General features: G+C 31.7%; 1 protein-coding gene across 6 annotated transcripts in view; it reads left to right on the top strand.

The window, feature by feature from the left end:
* The first annotated feature begins 4,876 nt into the window (after nucleotides 1–4,876).
* Nucleotides 4,877–16,212, top strand: part of LOC148597920 (protein tyrosine phosphatase type IVA 2-like) — a 41,537-nt gene continuing 30,201 nt past the window's right edge. The window contains exon 1 of one of the 6 annotated variants that reach the window (XM_088561332.1): nucleotides 4,877–5,012. The gene's annotated coding sequence lies outside the window, so the exon portion shown is untranslated. Of the gene's footprint in view, nucleotides 5,013–5,176; nucleotides 5,267–9,162; nucleotides 9,274–9,336; nucleotides 9,574–15,206; nucleotides 15,237–15,633; nucleotides 15,832–16,212 lie in introns of those variants that run through there. The other 5 variants (XM_088561333.1, XM_088561337.1, XM_088561334.1 and 2 more) reach the window with 5 other exon arrangements.

Here is a 16,212-nt window from a genome sequence, read left to right as displayed (position 1 = left end):
TTTTGAAATATATATTATTTCTAAATTATAAAGTGGCATAAAAATTCTTTTATAACATACAGATGAAATTATTTTACACAGTGGTTGTTTGCAAATTTTTCTTGGCATCACCTATATGCTTCACTTAAGTTAGTGGCACTTCACATTCATTATTGTGTAACTCAGATTGCAGGTTTTTACATTCTTTTGCTTAATATATTAACACAATCTATGTATTTCACTCACATATTTGACAAAGTCACCAAAGATTTACTTATTTAGCCATATATAGTAGTTTTAAGTTCCAACAAGGTTGTATGATATTTTCAGCCATTTTATTACCAAATACCATTGACACTTATGGTTGCCATAACAACCAATATAAACCATATTTTGTTTTGTTATGATATTTTAGCAGTTGTTAAAGTACTATTTGTTTTTGTTTTAGTTTTTATACCCAATACCTAGGGATTTTTTTTATATAATTGTATTGTCTTTTATATTATATGTACATGTATATTTAGTTTATGGTGCTTAGTTGTCTAGTTATTCTTGCATAATTTCATGTGAATTTGTTACAGCTAAATTTGTTTGTTTAAGATGAGGCATATTTCGAAAATTTAAGAAAAGTATAGGATTTCTCTTATAACTATGATTTTTTGAATGCACAGAATCAAGCTAACTTGAATTGTCAGTAATTTGAATTTTTGAGGGAAAAAAATCTTCAAAATCTCCTGAATTATTGAATGTTACACTTTAAAGAAAAACAAAAATATAACAAATATTCAAACTGACTAGAAATATGCGTTGTCTGTCTTAGTTATGAAGAAATTTTCTGTATGACTTATTACCAAATTAATGTTAAAGAAATTTATTTTAAAAATAAAAGGACATTTGTACAAAGTATGGTCATGTTTTGCAAGGAAATCTTGAAATACAGTAACATACTGTTTTTTTTCTGTATTTATTCATATTCAAGATATTCGATACTTGATCTGAAAAGAATTTTTTCTGAAAAAGGGGATGGAATTTCAATCTTTTTGTATTTTCATTGAGAAAATTGCAGTTTAAATGTCAGTTTCTATAAGATATGGTAAACATTTTGAAGTGTAATTTGATTATTTTCACATCAGAATTGAGAAGAAAAAAAGGTATGATTGTCTGTATCATTTTGGTAAATTGGGTAATGCACTTAAAATGAACATTTCCCAGGGCAGATACAATGGAAAATGGAAAAATATCTGAACTAATCCAGTGATGCAGAGGTCAAATAGTGCTTTTTTTTCATACAGAGAAATCATCGTTGAGTGAAATCATATTGTCAGACCTGTAGGTTTTCTGGTTGTTCCCATTTTGCCTGATTCTTACAAAGACTTATACTTAAGGAGGTAGACCTAGGGTATGGGACACAACTCATAAAAATCATTGGAACATTTGTATTCAACATTTTACATCATTATCGTGTAAGCATCTAAGTAACCTGGACTGTTTTCTTTCAGTTTCAAATGTAAGCTTGACAGTCTATGGTGAAATTCAATATGATACAAACATATCACTGACTTCATGAGTTATGTCCCTTACCCTAGGTCTACCTCTTTAATTCACTTAAATGGCAATTCTACCTAGTATGCTCAGTTAGTGTGTAATGTTGTAGCAATGATTCATTTTGACTTGTTTTATTTTCATCATTTTATTCAACAAATTTGTAAAAGATTTTTTTTGAGAAAAGTAGTGGTAGATGCAGTAAGTTGGTTCTTGAGATATGAATCCTGTCTTTTGTTGAAAAAAAAAATTGTTAATTTTATAAAATTAAGCACATAATAACCTTGGGCACCATCCCTTCCTTTGAAAATTTCTTAATTGAAACCCCTCTTTTTAAAAAATTTCTAGATCTTAGCCTGAAATTGACTACTGGTATCTGTTTATTAAACATTTCTGGTCACTTTGATTATTGGCAATTTTTTAAGCTATTGTTTTGGACTTGATTTATGTGAAATAGGCAATTCTCTTTATATATCATATATGATGGCTTAATTAATGATGTTAAATATAAAACATGTTGGAGAGTAAACTTTACATTGCTGGTCTATTCATGTTGTGTTTGTCTATTTGTCAGTAAAATCTGACTTTAAATTTTCTCATCTTTTTTTGTTTCTCTTTTCACTTTTATTTGCATTTGTTATTTAAATAAATATTTTACCATATAATACTTTTGTTGTGTTTTTAATGATGCTGTATTAATTATACATGTATGTTTAATTAACAATTCTCATGTTCTGTATATTATTCCACCACTGAACGAGTATGTGGCATATTGCAATCACCTTGTCTGTCTATCTGAATTTCATTTGAATTATCTCTGCTCCCCATGGATTGATAAGTTTTAAATTTTGTATGTGTCTGTATATTAATCGGGCATAGAACTACAAGGTTGGAATAGTATGTCTTCATATCTGTTTTTTCTATATTGCTGTGGCGTTTCCAGGGGCAGCAGGGAGTTGGCCCCCTCCCTATTATTGGAAAACTTGAAAAAAGAAAATGGTAAATAATGTCCTAGCACCCCTCTTTTCTGAGGACCCCAGCTGGTATCTCTCCTTTTAAAGTGTATGAATTTGCTCCTGCATACCATCACAGTAATTTCGCACCCTTAGCCATAAAAAATCATATCAGCGTTACGGAGAATATATGAGTTTTATTTTTATATCACAACCCAAATCAAACATTGACCCAGATCATCCCTCTATCAACCTGTCAGCTTGACATGCCTTGGGATGATATATGGTATGAAAAAAAAACTTATTTTATATGAACTGATAGGTTCAGCTAAACTTGTTCATAAATTTTCAGTATTTTCCAGTTTATAAGCTTATCCTTAACCGGATATGTTATGATGGCCTTGTCATTTGTGTTACCTTTTGTTTCAATTTTGAATTTCCATGCCAAAGTTATGGGCCCTTTTTATCATTCAGTATGACCTGTTGTATATATGCTGCATCTTTTCTTATAGAAAAGCTGCCTGTGATTAATTAATTGGTTGGTTGATTGATTGATTCATTCATTCATTTAATGCCAACATGCATTGTAGAAAAAAAATGTTAGATGCAGAATATACCAAGCTGTGTGCTAGACCTGTTTGCTGAGCTGGGTATTTGGTGTACTAGTAACAGGAGCACTATATGTGTACACACATACATAGAGAAAAAAAATAGATATACAAATTAGGCCAAATAAAAAGATACGAGTTTCCTATTGCCCTACTTTCTATGTGTCAGCTATAAATAATGAAGAATATTTTAAGAGTTTTTTTCTCTGTTTTCCAATAAGCATAGGGACAAAGTACAACAAAATAATTAAAAATTTCGAAAATACTACCTACCTACCTACCTACCCTATTTTTCAAAGAAAGAAACAATCATTCAAATTGGGCCAAATATAAATATATTTGTGTGTTTACACTATAAGCATAGACTCAACGTAAAACAACATAATTAAAGAAAAAAAATCACAACCTATCTTTTTTTTCTATATTGTAATAGGAAATACACATATTTTGTCATTTGCCTTGTCTAAAAAAAACATTTTTTTAAGTGCAACAATGACAAAAATGTACATTATACTTTTCAGGAATTTCATGTTTTAAGAGGCTATTGAAAGATTAAACTTTTAAGTTTTGTTTGTTTGTTTGTTTGGGGTTTAACGCCCGAGCTGCAATATTTCAGCTATATTTAGGCGATGAACATGAGGTGGATGATAAAATGAACATGAAATGATGATGAAATGAAAAAATGGGATGGGACACAAGGATAATGGGGTTGACAAATTTTGATTGCCACTGGAAATAGGGAGAGGTGGGTAGGGTTGGGCAATTTAGCCTCCTGTGGCAGAGCCCTATGGTTCCTACTCTGGGAGAATATCACAGTAGGGTTTTTTAACGTGCGAGGAACGTGGCATCTTTCCCAACACAGTGCACCACTATAGTTTGCTGTCAGGTTTTCCGTATTATAGCCTGACAACCCCAGCATGTTAACATACCAGGGGTACCCCATTCCACCACCCAGTTGCTCTGTGGGCAGAGCGCCCTAGCCCCCAGCTAAGGTAATTAAACTTTTAAGAGAATTAAATACAAATTGAATGTAGAAGGAAATTAATCTCCATTTTGTATGATATGTACTACACAAAAATCACTTAGGTTTTACAGGGAATCTATATTACCATAACAAGAATGGATATGTTGAATATGTCAAAAGGACAATAAGCCCACCAGGATGAAAAAAATGTCAACTGAATAGGTCTTCAATGAACAACTTTGAAATCCCTCACACCACATGGCAAGCTGCATGCAGCTGGCCCAAAAACAACATTATACACAGTTAAATAAAAATGATTAGCATCATAGACTGCAGTAACATAAAAGCAAACTGAAAGGGAAAATGAGACAAGACATACATAGGCCAGAAATTCCTGACTATGGACAGGTACAAAAAATGTCGCAGGATGTTTTAGTGCCTAGTTTAGAAGGTATGAAGTTGCATATAATATTTCATAGAATTTTGTGGTTTAAATATATTTATAGTCGTTTTATGACTACATTTTTTACAGATGTAAAATATTTGGTTTTCATTGGTTTCCAAAATTCCTGTTTTCAGTGTGACAGTGGTCAATATTTAAATAAACAACTTTTTATTTCAAACTATTCATTTATGTCTCATCTAAAATCAATAGAATCATTGTGATGTTCTGAGTTTTATTTGAGTGAAAGTTTCAGAAACATTCCCTTAAATATTTATCTATTAATGAACGCACTTTCTCTTCCTCTATCAAAAAATGATTCATTCTGGTTATTAGTCAGATCTATTTTCATTGTTTTACCCGTGGAGAACCTCAATATGCTTGTGACGTCACACGTCTGACAGCCATACTGCCCTGTGACGGGTTGGAAGGTGAACGACTCTCTTTTTACAGTTTTTCTGAGCCGTCTCGCTGTAAGAGCGAGGTAAAAACGTTTACTGCGATCAATGTGCAGGAATATATTGGTAAGTCACCGTAATTAATACATCTTCCATTGAAATTTCTTTCACAATCACGTGAAATCCGCCCCAGATGGAAATCTGTGTATTGCCTCATTCATTCGTTTTGTGCATGTTTTCCCATGTGATGCCAATATCTATATTTATACGCATATAATTACACAAGTATCGTGTTAATCATCACAAAGTGACTTTGGATCTATATGATGGAAAGTGGTTTCATATCAACTATTGGAGATTTTTTACTGAATCACACCAAGGTACAGTGAAATATTTGAAAAATGTGGTTATTTCCTAATCTTATTATCTCCACCCGCCAGCATGTAAAGTAACTTGAAACAGACAATAAAAGGTGAAATGTTCAAGGGAAACAGTTGCCATATTGAAGTTTGTTTTGTTATTTGGGTGGATTAATGTTGGACCAATGTCATAGCAACTGATTTATAACATGAATCAAATGACAATTTCAAATGTTCATAAAGTACTTACATATGTAGACAAATTTATGTGCATACTGTACTTAAAACAGAGAGCTACACCTTTGGGATTTGAATTCAACATGATTAGCAATAAATTTCTCAATTCATCAAATACATTTGCACATGAAGTTGTTATATTTTTTTTTCTTCAAAAGTAAATTGAAGAATGAAGAAAGAAAATCAGTTATAACCTGGTACTGAAGTCAATGTTTTATCAGAGGCAAATATTAATCTCAGCCAGGGATTGAATTTCAGAATTTTTTCACTAGCTTAAATTAGCATTTAGTACTTGGGGTTTGGATAAATAATGATATAGTGAGTTTTTCATAGAATGAAGACTCATGAGGTGGGGGAAGTGTGACAGGACGACCTACATATATGTACCTGTGTTGTAGTAGGTAGTGTTGCGGAATCATGTTGTGTTGCATTGCCACAATAGTTAAGCAATCAAAAAAATTGAATAAGTTCAATATAAAAAACACATAGGTTTATTCTGTTGCATCGTCACGTCATGAACATCACTGTCTAGAGGTTTCCCTAGACCAATTTAGCATGGCCTTTCATTTTTCATAAATCATTCAAAAACATCACACACAGGGAAAACACCTCTACAGCATACAAAATTTATTAATTTTCTCCCTACAACTTGTATGTAACATACATACAATGTCACTAGAAAAATACAGGAAATAAAGTGTAAAGAAAACGTAAAACAGATGAAAATACAGTTACACAACAGGTAGTGAGATTTAGATAGTATATTGATTTGGCTAAAGGGTTTTATTCTTTAGCCAAATCAGTTTGTTGATGGCTTGTCACTGAAGCTGTCTAGGGTTTGAACCTCTGTGGTGGAGTGTAATCTTGTGGTTGAAATCATGCTTTCCCGTTACACAAGTATAAAATTTGTTTTAGTTTTGTGGAAACTAGTTTAGAGTGAAGCTATGGTAAAACAGTCAACCAGTTTAACTATAATATTAGAATCGGATCAGTCAAATTACGGACAGATCCATCTGCCTAGTGCCTCCGAGGATTTCTTTTGTGCAACTAGAAAGGCTGAGATGTTTCCATTGGTTTTCTTGCCCAGACATGTTGAATAGAAAAAAAAACATCTACATGTACATGTAAAATAAATAACCCAATGGGCAAGCTTCTTTTTTAACCTCAACTTTCTAGTCATAGGACCAGCAAAAGCTGGCTTAGTTCTACGCCTGTTTATACAACTAAGAAAATTAGGTCCATATTAAGGAGTTAGACCTAGGGTAAGGGACATAACTCTTGAAATCATTGATATGCTTGTATCATATTTGAATCACCAAAGCCTATCAAGCTTTCATTTGAAACAGAAAGAAATTAGTACAAGTTACTTTGGTGCTTACATGAGATTGATGTAAAATGCTGAATACAAATGTTCCAATGATTTGTAAGAGTTGTGTCCCTTGCCCTAGGTCTGCCTCCTTAATTGGCAGGATATGATCTGGACTATGAAAGGACAGGAATTAAGGGGTCAAGATATACATGTACATTTGTAAACTGGACTGACATGTTGTATAGCCCAGAACACTACAGTTTATCTACTAGTGTGAAATGGTTAACCAATTTAATAATCAGTATCAGAATGTACCTGTCAAAAGAGGACTGTCATTAGTATAACTCCATGTACTTAATTTAGTGCACATGTACAATAACATGGACCCAGTTAACAAGTCCAAGTACATGTATGTGTATGTAATAATAAAAAAAAAGACTGCAGTATTTGCCATATAAATTTCAGACAACAAGCCCGAGCTCAAAAATTTAAATGAACTTGCATGAACTAATGTGTATATAGCAATCATTGGCATGTTAGCCAAATTCTCCAAGCCTACATGCTTTTTTACCAGCCATAGCTGTTGGGCTTGGGATCAATTTTGAAGATTGAAAAAGATTCATTTTCTTATTTTTTGCTTCAGTAAATGTTCACATACTTTTAACAATAAACTGGTCTATTTCAGCAAATGTAAGTCCGGTGTTCTCCATAAGATTTACAGATACCATTCTGGTACCCCTTGAATTTTAGTATAGCATCTTGCGTAGATAGCATCCTGCTAAAAAGTATACCATCAGGGCAGTGATGCTGTGTGGCCCTGTAAGTCCACGGTGTGTGAATCTAACATTATCCTCAGTGATCCTTTAGAGCAAATGCTGGCTAAATGCAAGTTAAAATTGAATTTCTTGCCCTTCGCTAAAATTTTCTTGAGGAATATCCTATAACCCAAGAAACTTATATTTAGCAAAATTAGATTTTCGTTGCCAAAGTGCATATTGAGAATGTTCAATGCATGGCCAGCTACATGTACTATCCCACAGTTAGCATGAAAGGATCTATGGAACCAGCTTAGATTTTCTAAGCAAGTTCATTCTTCCTGAGTATGTACATTTTGTATACAAAAAAATAATTTAAAAATTCAAAATTAAAGTTACAAAATAGCAGTGTTTACATTCATGAACATTCATGAAATTTTTGTTTTTGTTTTGCTCAATTCTGTTATGAAGAAAATTTTATCTATGAATGATGGTATGTTGTTTTTTTGTGCTAAATGTCTTTACCAAGTACTATACATTCAGTGACTGTGTACATGTACATTTACATTTTAGACATACACCTAGATTGTAGTAAGATTATAATAATACACCCTACTTAAGAGACTGCCCATGTAAAAATCAGGCAGATCCTATGATGGGGTTGACACAGGATTAGTTTTATCACACTGAATTTTTTTTTTCAATATAATGTTATATCACTTGTACATGTACATGTACATGTACAATGTATGCCAAATAGTAAAAAAAATTGTTTGACGTAGGATTCTGTGTAAGAATCAAGCACTGAGTGGCTTGTCATTTTTCTCTGTTTGGATATTTTTGCCTCAAATATACATGTATTCAACAATGTACATCTAGAAATGATAAGCTATTTAAATTTATCCTGAAGCATCAGTGACATAGAACTTCTTTACTGCTTTGATAGGGAAAAAGTATGTGAAAATTTTTCTGCCATTTTTCCATAGTGCTGTTCAACTAAATTTGACATATCTATATCTTAAAAAGGCAAATGTTACAAACACTTCAGTGGTCAGTTCTAGGAGTAATGAGGTATAAATACTTGGACAATGCAATAAAATCTCTGCGTTTTTTGGGGGTTTTTTTATGTGCCACACCTTATGCACATTTTGCCTGATTCTTAGACGGAGAAGTACTTTAAGCACTAATGGGTGGCTTAGAAAATGATTTTAATGTTCCCTAAAGAAGCAACTGAATTTTGCACATAATTAAGGAGTTATCTCCCTTTTTCAATGAATTTCAATGCTTTTAATGTAATTTTTTTTCTCTTGAACTGTTACAGTAATTCAAAAACTAACATTCAGTTTTGAGAAAGGATGCATTTGTGATATGAGATGGATGAAAATTTTGTGAAAACAAAATTTGTCATGTGCCAACCACAGCTTGGTTATTGCATGGACTCCCTCTTAAATGAATATGAATAAGTGCATGTCATGTATATATATAGATATGACGACAGATGTTGACATTTCAAAGTTTGCCAACTTTCACTGAACTAAAATTTTATTGACACAGTGAGAAGTAAACATATGTTGAAATTATGAAAATGGGAAAACCCATGATGACCAAACTTACTAGTAAACAAGGAATGGTTATCTAATGCTGTCATGTTTGTTTATATACAATGTACCTGGCTGGCAAAATTTCTTGCAAGCATTTTGTAACTTTCATGAATCTGGAAACTACCGGTAATACAGAAACAAATTAGTCAGAATGAATTTGATATTTGGTTAATTTGATATGAATGTGCCAGACACAGAGGAACTGTTTCAGTGTTAGGAAATGTACAAATGTACATCTACAAGTGTATTTTTATATAATAGAGGCAATGATAATAGATAAGGCATGATGATGTTCATGTGGTGAGAGAAAATTTTCAGGAAATTCCTGTCCAAGACAAGGATATTGGTCATGAAATTTTCTGAAGCAACTTACTGGATGTATATGTATATGGGTGCTTGTACATGAATGTAATTAAATACTTGTAGGTAGGTTGAAATCTTTCATTAGACTAAAGTTATCTGTAAGGAGAGGTTACAAGTTTGTTCAGCCCATCCCTATTTGTGGTGACCTTTGTACAGCCTTATACTTTTAATTTTCAGTGTTAAATCAAGTTTTATGTGTACATGTTAAGTATTTGTATTTAGTTCCCTTTTATGTTTTAATTGTGACAACTGTTCACTATTATTTTCATATACAAAAGTAGATGTACTTTAGAAAAAATGCCTAATTGTTTATCAAGTTTGGGTGAAATTTTGAAGGGTTACTTAACACCTCCTTTACTTGAGAATATTATGGTACTTTGATGGTTTAAATTTAGCCAGCTCTCATGGTGGGTTTGGACAAATGGCCACATTTAATTCTAACTTCAGTTTTTCTATGACATTTTTATCCTATTAGGACTCTTAGCAAAGATACTTTAAAAGTTACATGAGTATCTTTGTCACTTGAAAATTATTTTCAAGTTTAATATTGTCTAAACAGTTTTTATAGACCCCTTTGAGGATTACTATTATCTAAATTTCTAAAGATAAACGATTCTTTTATGTAAATGATCTAACATGTAGATAAATAGATTAAAAGGAGGTTTAATCTCTGTAATCTTTATTACACATGTAAATGCACATAATATTTCTGTATATCAAAAAAAAAATTAATATAAGTTTTGAGAAAGTCAGTTTGATACTAGATACATTGTGTAGTGGTAGTTGAAAATGCAAGCATTACATTGATTAAATACATGTGCATGTATTGTATGTGCGCCCCTTATTTTTTTAAAAATGTTTCCAATTTGATTGAACTTGCAATACATTAAGCACATGTTTTAGGTCATGAACATTGTCTTCAGTTTAGTGTAATATTCTTAAGTAGCAGTCTTTCTGAAAAACTCACAGTTGGTGATTCATGCATGTCAAAAACCCACTGAATTCAGTTTTATTTCTTGTTCAGTAACTGTTATAGATCACATAACCAGTCTTAGTTTTTCATTTGGTTATTGCACTTTTGAGATAAAAGTCACATTGATTGTACATGAAATTGGCATTTTGCAAGAGTTATTGTTCTTGATTTGGTTTAATTTGGTTGATGTAAGTGGGAAATAAATATATGATTTTCTAGTAAGTGCAGGGCTGAATGCAGAATTGATTATCATTATATGAGTGTATGGCATATGTAGACTGAAAAAGCATTGTTTGTTCTGTGGGTTTTCTACACCATGGATCACTTTACCATTGGCAGTGTCTGAATTTTATGTGGACTGGTACTTGATTAGATAAATATCAGATAGTCCAGTGCTCAAATTGATAGCCCTGCATGACTGCAAATGATACTGCTTAAATTGTCCTGGGAATTACTGACTGTGACAAATGTGTTTAACTCTACACAAAATTATTGATACATGTATATACATGTACATGTATGTTGTTGGCATATTTTGATTAAAAAACTTTGCATTTTTCATAAAGTCATATGAAACATTTTTGAAAAGCTAATAGCCTATACATTTTTGTTGTATATGTCAATGTATGTATAGGTTTGAAGGATTGCATTATTAATTAAGTCCTACGAAATATTTTTTGTTGTATATATACATGTACATATACATGTACAATGTATGTACATTTGTAGGTCTTAAACCGTCTTTGTTTGATAAGGAAAACAAATAATTGCCCGATACCAAACAAATATATATACATTTGTATATAAAGGTATACATTTTGATGCATGTAATATTGTATCTGGCATAAGGTCATGAATCTAAGGTATTTTCATTAATGAAAATATGAAGAAGAATAGATATGAATGATCCAAAATAGTAAAACATGTATGATAGCTAGGGCTGATATCTTATTCATGAATACATTTTGTAGATTACAACACAAAATTCAATGCGAGTCTATTTGTAAATTTTCAATCAGTTTGGTAAAGTGACATTTTCATGTTAGTACCATTAAGGTAAATTACCTATAGAATATGCATATATATAGACCCAAACTGTTAAAAAAATTATTTTTAGACTGGATAAAATTGGCAAAAATTTCATTTTGATAAAGTCATTTGAAAGATATATATGGATATGGGTTTTCCTACCTGTAGTAAACTTTCTTTTTTCCTACTGATTTTCAACAGCAATTTTAATTTTCATTGGGTGTTGAAATACATCTAGGATTATTTTCTTCAGTTTAAAAAGTTCTACATTTTTTAGTCAATAATTTTAGCAGTAATATCCTTTAGTACAAGGTAACTGCTTATTATTTTTGTTCATGTACATTTGTACAAGTACTTACATGTATGTAATCTACATATATTTTGAATTGGCATTTAAGGATGTAGACCTAGGGTAAGGGACGTAACTCTTGAAATCAGTGATATGTTTAAATCTTATTCATTCTCACCAAAGCCTATCAAGCTTTCATTTGAAACCAAATGAAATCACTTACTTTGATGCTGACATGAGATTGATGTAAAATGCTGAATATAAACATTCCAATGATTTGTAAGAGTTGTGTCCCTTACCCTAGGTCTACCTCCTTAAATATTTTTCCATAGTAAAAAGTAACTACATGTAATATGCATAGTCATTGCTAGATGATATGGCATTGATGATGCTTAATATATCCTTTCAAAACTTTATTTATTGTTTCACATGATTCTTCTACATCAACCTATTTTTTTCATCTAAAAATAGAAACTAACTCTAAACAAATTTAGAACTAATGCAAATTTCTTACAATTTCACCTAATAACCATCAAAAGAGATACATGTATTATTTGGAACATCAAATTCTACCTTATATTTATCTTTATTTACCAAAGTCACATTTTATCAAAGGTTATAAAAGGTCACAGGTGACATCAAAGGAAATGTTTATTTCCTTCTTATCAAGGTGATTTGGAGATTGACGTAGGTTTGTAGGTTGAAGATGTATGTAAACAATGTAAGTGATTTATGAATGAAAAGTTTTGACCCGGGACTGGTACTCCTGTATGGTACAAGCAGTTCACAGATAAAACTATGTCTCCCAATGTTCTTGGTGATGTGAACTCTAATCTCCCGAAGACTGTGGCTACAGTCTACAAATTTGAAAATTTCTGACTTTCCAACTGAAAAGATTCAGTCTGTTGTATGAAAGTATTCAATTAATCAATCCATCACTTTGACAATTCTTTGCAGTATCCCTCTTTGCCAAAGTCTAGAAATATAGAAATTATGTTAAAATTATGTTCATGCTTGCAAATTATTGATATATGTTCAAAGTTAAAATTATTTCATAAATGTAAGTGTATAGTACAGAGTTCAATCTTAAAATTTGTCCTAACAAGTTTTGTTGACCATATCAAGCTTTTTTCAAGTTGTAGGTGGTTTCAAGAGGTTAAAACATTGTTCACTGTATTGAGCCCAAATTGACATTTTCATTCTGCCCAGATCAAGATGAAATTTGTAGAAATGACTCAGTGGTGCTGGGTGTCAGCTAAAAAAATGTGAACAGTGAGTTGGACAGACAGAAAAAAATTATCACTAGCTTCATTGCCTCATTACAGGGTACCAAAGGTCATAAGGTCATTGGGTCAATGAAATGCTAACAAGTTAAGCATTCATTAATTTGCACTGATAGTGTAGCAATATTAAGCACAAGAAAAAAGATGTGAGATCCAAAAGCAGAATAATGTGTGATAATTGTGACATGCTGATGTACATGTGCATGAAATTTCATGCAGGATTTAGAATATGACCACTATTAATGTTCTTAGGTAAAGGAAACATTAGACCTCAGAAACTGGATTATAAATATTCATGTAAAGTTTTGTCAAGGAAATGTTAAACCTTGGGCTTGGATACTTAAAACTGGATTATACATGTAAGCAGGAACACATTTTGAACAGTGAATCTATGACTTCTCTTTAGCAATGAAAAGATTGAATGCTGAATGGCTACATGTATAGACAGTGGTTGGCATGAATTCAGTGTACCTTTCTTCAGCATTTTTTGTTATCATTTCTGATTTTTATTGGGACATTTTCTGCTGAAGTGTGATAAATGGTGAATGTCCCCTTTCAATCTTTATCTCTATAGAGGTCAATAGGTTTGTCCAGCTTGAGTTCACTGCTAACAACTACCAGTACTAATATTAAGTGTCATGGGTGGACACTGTTTAACAAGACAAATTAAATGGCTATTATTATAAATGCAGGTCGTGGTTTTGTGAGTTCATTGACTGTCTCAATTACAATCCTCATTTCTATATTACAATGTAAATGCTTTTTTTAGGGCAGTGAGAGGTCAGAGTTCAGTGACCTTTTTTTGTTTCTATTAAGGAAAAAATGTGCATATGTGCATGTATATGATATTTTCTCCGTCATTTTTTTTATTTACACGTAATTCTAAAGTACATGTTATTGTACAAATGTATATCTAAAGTTCAGTTTATAAACTCTGGAACTTGAGAAGAAAAAAAATTACATAGCTTTGCCTTTCCTTATTTCATCCAAGTATGGATATTTTAGTGCCCTGGAACTGAAAATATCAAAAGGCTGTCAGAATTTTATTGAAAAATTAGCTTTTCTGTATTACATTTTTAATAAATTTAACATTTTAAACATTAAGTGCATTTTAATTTTGTCATGTAAACTGGTGTCATGAAAATTAATGTTTTAACACTGAATCAGAATGTCAATGAAAATTTTTACACATTCATCTATTCATTTATGTGTTCATAAATTTTCTTCTTGTCAAAATTTCATAAAAAAGATTTCAAATGTCCATCAATAACTACATTTCTGAAAATCAAGGTGGAAAGGACGCTGACCTCATCAAATGGTGGAAGTTACTGTTTGTTAATCACAGTTATCTATTGTATTTTTAGATCTACAAGAAAACGGAAAACAGGTCTGAAAGGTTTTCCACTGTCTGGAACATCAATGATTTCTCAAGAACAAGCTAAATATTAGAATGTTCTGCGATATTAATTTGGCATAATGCAAATTTTTCTTTATTGAATATCAGGTCGTTTACCCACGATTATAGGGATTTCAAAAGCACTGGTTATTGAAGTCCTGATCTAAATTTAGTAGTATTGAAATATGTTAAGAATTCTATTTCAAATACATGTCAAGGAGTTCTGGTTTCCTTAAGCATGTACATGTAATAAATCATGCTAGCAGATATTGCAACTCCTTTCTAAATATAGCTACATGCATTTTGTTACGGTATTCGGAGAAGTTATTACATGTATTATCAGTATTAGGAACCAAAACCATTTATAAGGGTAAACTGTTTTGAAATTAACGGGATTTTTCATGAGTTTTAATGAAGAAGTTCTATATGGGAAGTACTAATTTTCTGTACATGTATGTATTTTATGTAAATGAACACTAAAAGACTGGTTTTGCAAATACAATTACTTGTACATATTAAGATGCCACTATCTGCTTTAAAAAATCAACCCCAATCATCAAGGTACAAAAATATACATGTACATGTTATGATGTACACATATTGTTGATGAAATTGACGTAAGTTGGAAAATTTTGAAGGCAGTGTACATATAGACATGGTGTATTGTTAGGTGACGATTTTGTTCTTTTTCTTTTTTTACATAACACTTTTTGTGTTTCAGAATGTGTTGGAAGTTTTGTTGCTGTCATAATATTGGTTAGTGTTTTTAATGCCTAATTTAACATGTTGTTCAGTAATTATTATAGAATATGCAGAATATCATTAAAAATGACCCATTTTCAAAATTTCATAATGGTCTGGTTGTCTATGATGAATGGCTTTTTATGAATACGTGAGTTCATTCATAATTTTATCAAGACTTATTATTAAAATTTTACCTGGGAGAAATCATAACAAAAATTCAAATATTGATGTTCATGATCGATGTTTGAGGGCCTCATTCATATTTCCGATTATGTATTGTTCGGGACCCATTGTCGTGGGAACGACTTAACCTTCAAAGGAGTAGGAACAGATTAAAAGTTTTTAGAATGTCGTTTGCCGATACCTGGACAAAAGAATGCTGGTGGGTGGTGTGAAATGACGATACCTCAGACATGAATGGGACCCTTACATTTAAATTTTTGTCTCTGAACGTGACCTAGTTTTGTTTCAATTTAACACAATGGTGGTGTGATTTTGTTTGAGGATAAATTGTTTGTTTAGAGAGATGGATGTCTAATGAGATTCTAGTTCATATGTGGGATGATTCTTTACCAAGGATTTTATTATAGGAATATGTTCAGTAGCGGTAAGATTTACTGATAAGGTTTTTCAATGTGGTTACTAGTACATGTACATGTTTGTATTTAGTGAACTTTCTGGTTTGAAATGTTTACTCTCAGTTTTAGCTACCGGACTGGATTTCCAGTATCGTAAACATCTTGTTGGAAGTGATTTACGTGTACATGTAGATTCCATTATTTTCTTGGTTGTTTTGCTATTATACATGAGGATCACTAATTTATTTAGTAACACAGAGTTGCTTATGATTTTGGTGTATGGCTCATGATTTTTAGGCCATTTCCCCCCTCTCACTATTGTTGTTCAATTCCTCATGATCTGACAAACTCTGCAATTTTTTTTATTTCCATTTTTGTTTCTGTTTGGTTCCTTCTTTCGTATGTGACTC

The sequence above is a fragment of the Perna viridis genome, chromosome 14, assembly GCF_037379345.1.
Source record: "Perna viridis isolate PV_CMFRI_1.1 ecotype Kerala chromosome 14, ASM3737934v1, whole genome shotgun sequence".
Lineage (NCBI taxonomy): Eukaryota > Metazoa > Mollusca > Bivalvia > Mytilida > Mytilidae > Perna > Perna viridis.
The sequence above is the reverse complement of the archived record's forward strand: the minus strand, read 5'-3'. Positions and strand labels throughout refer to the sequence as shown.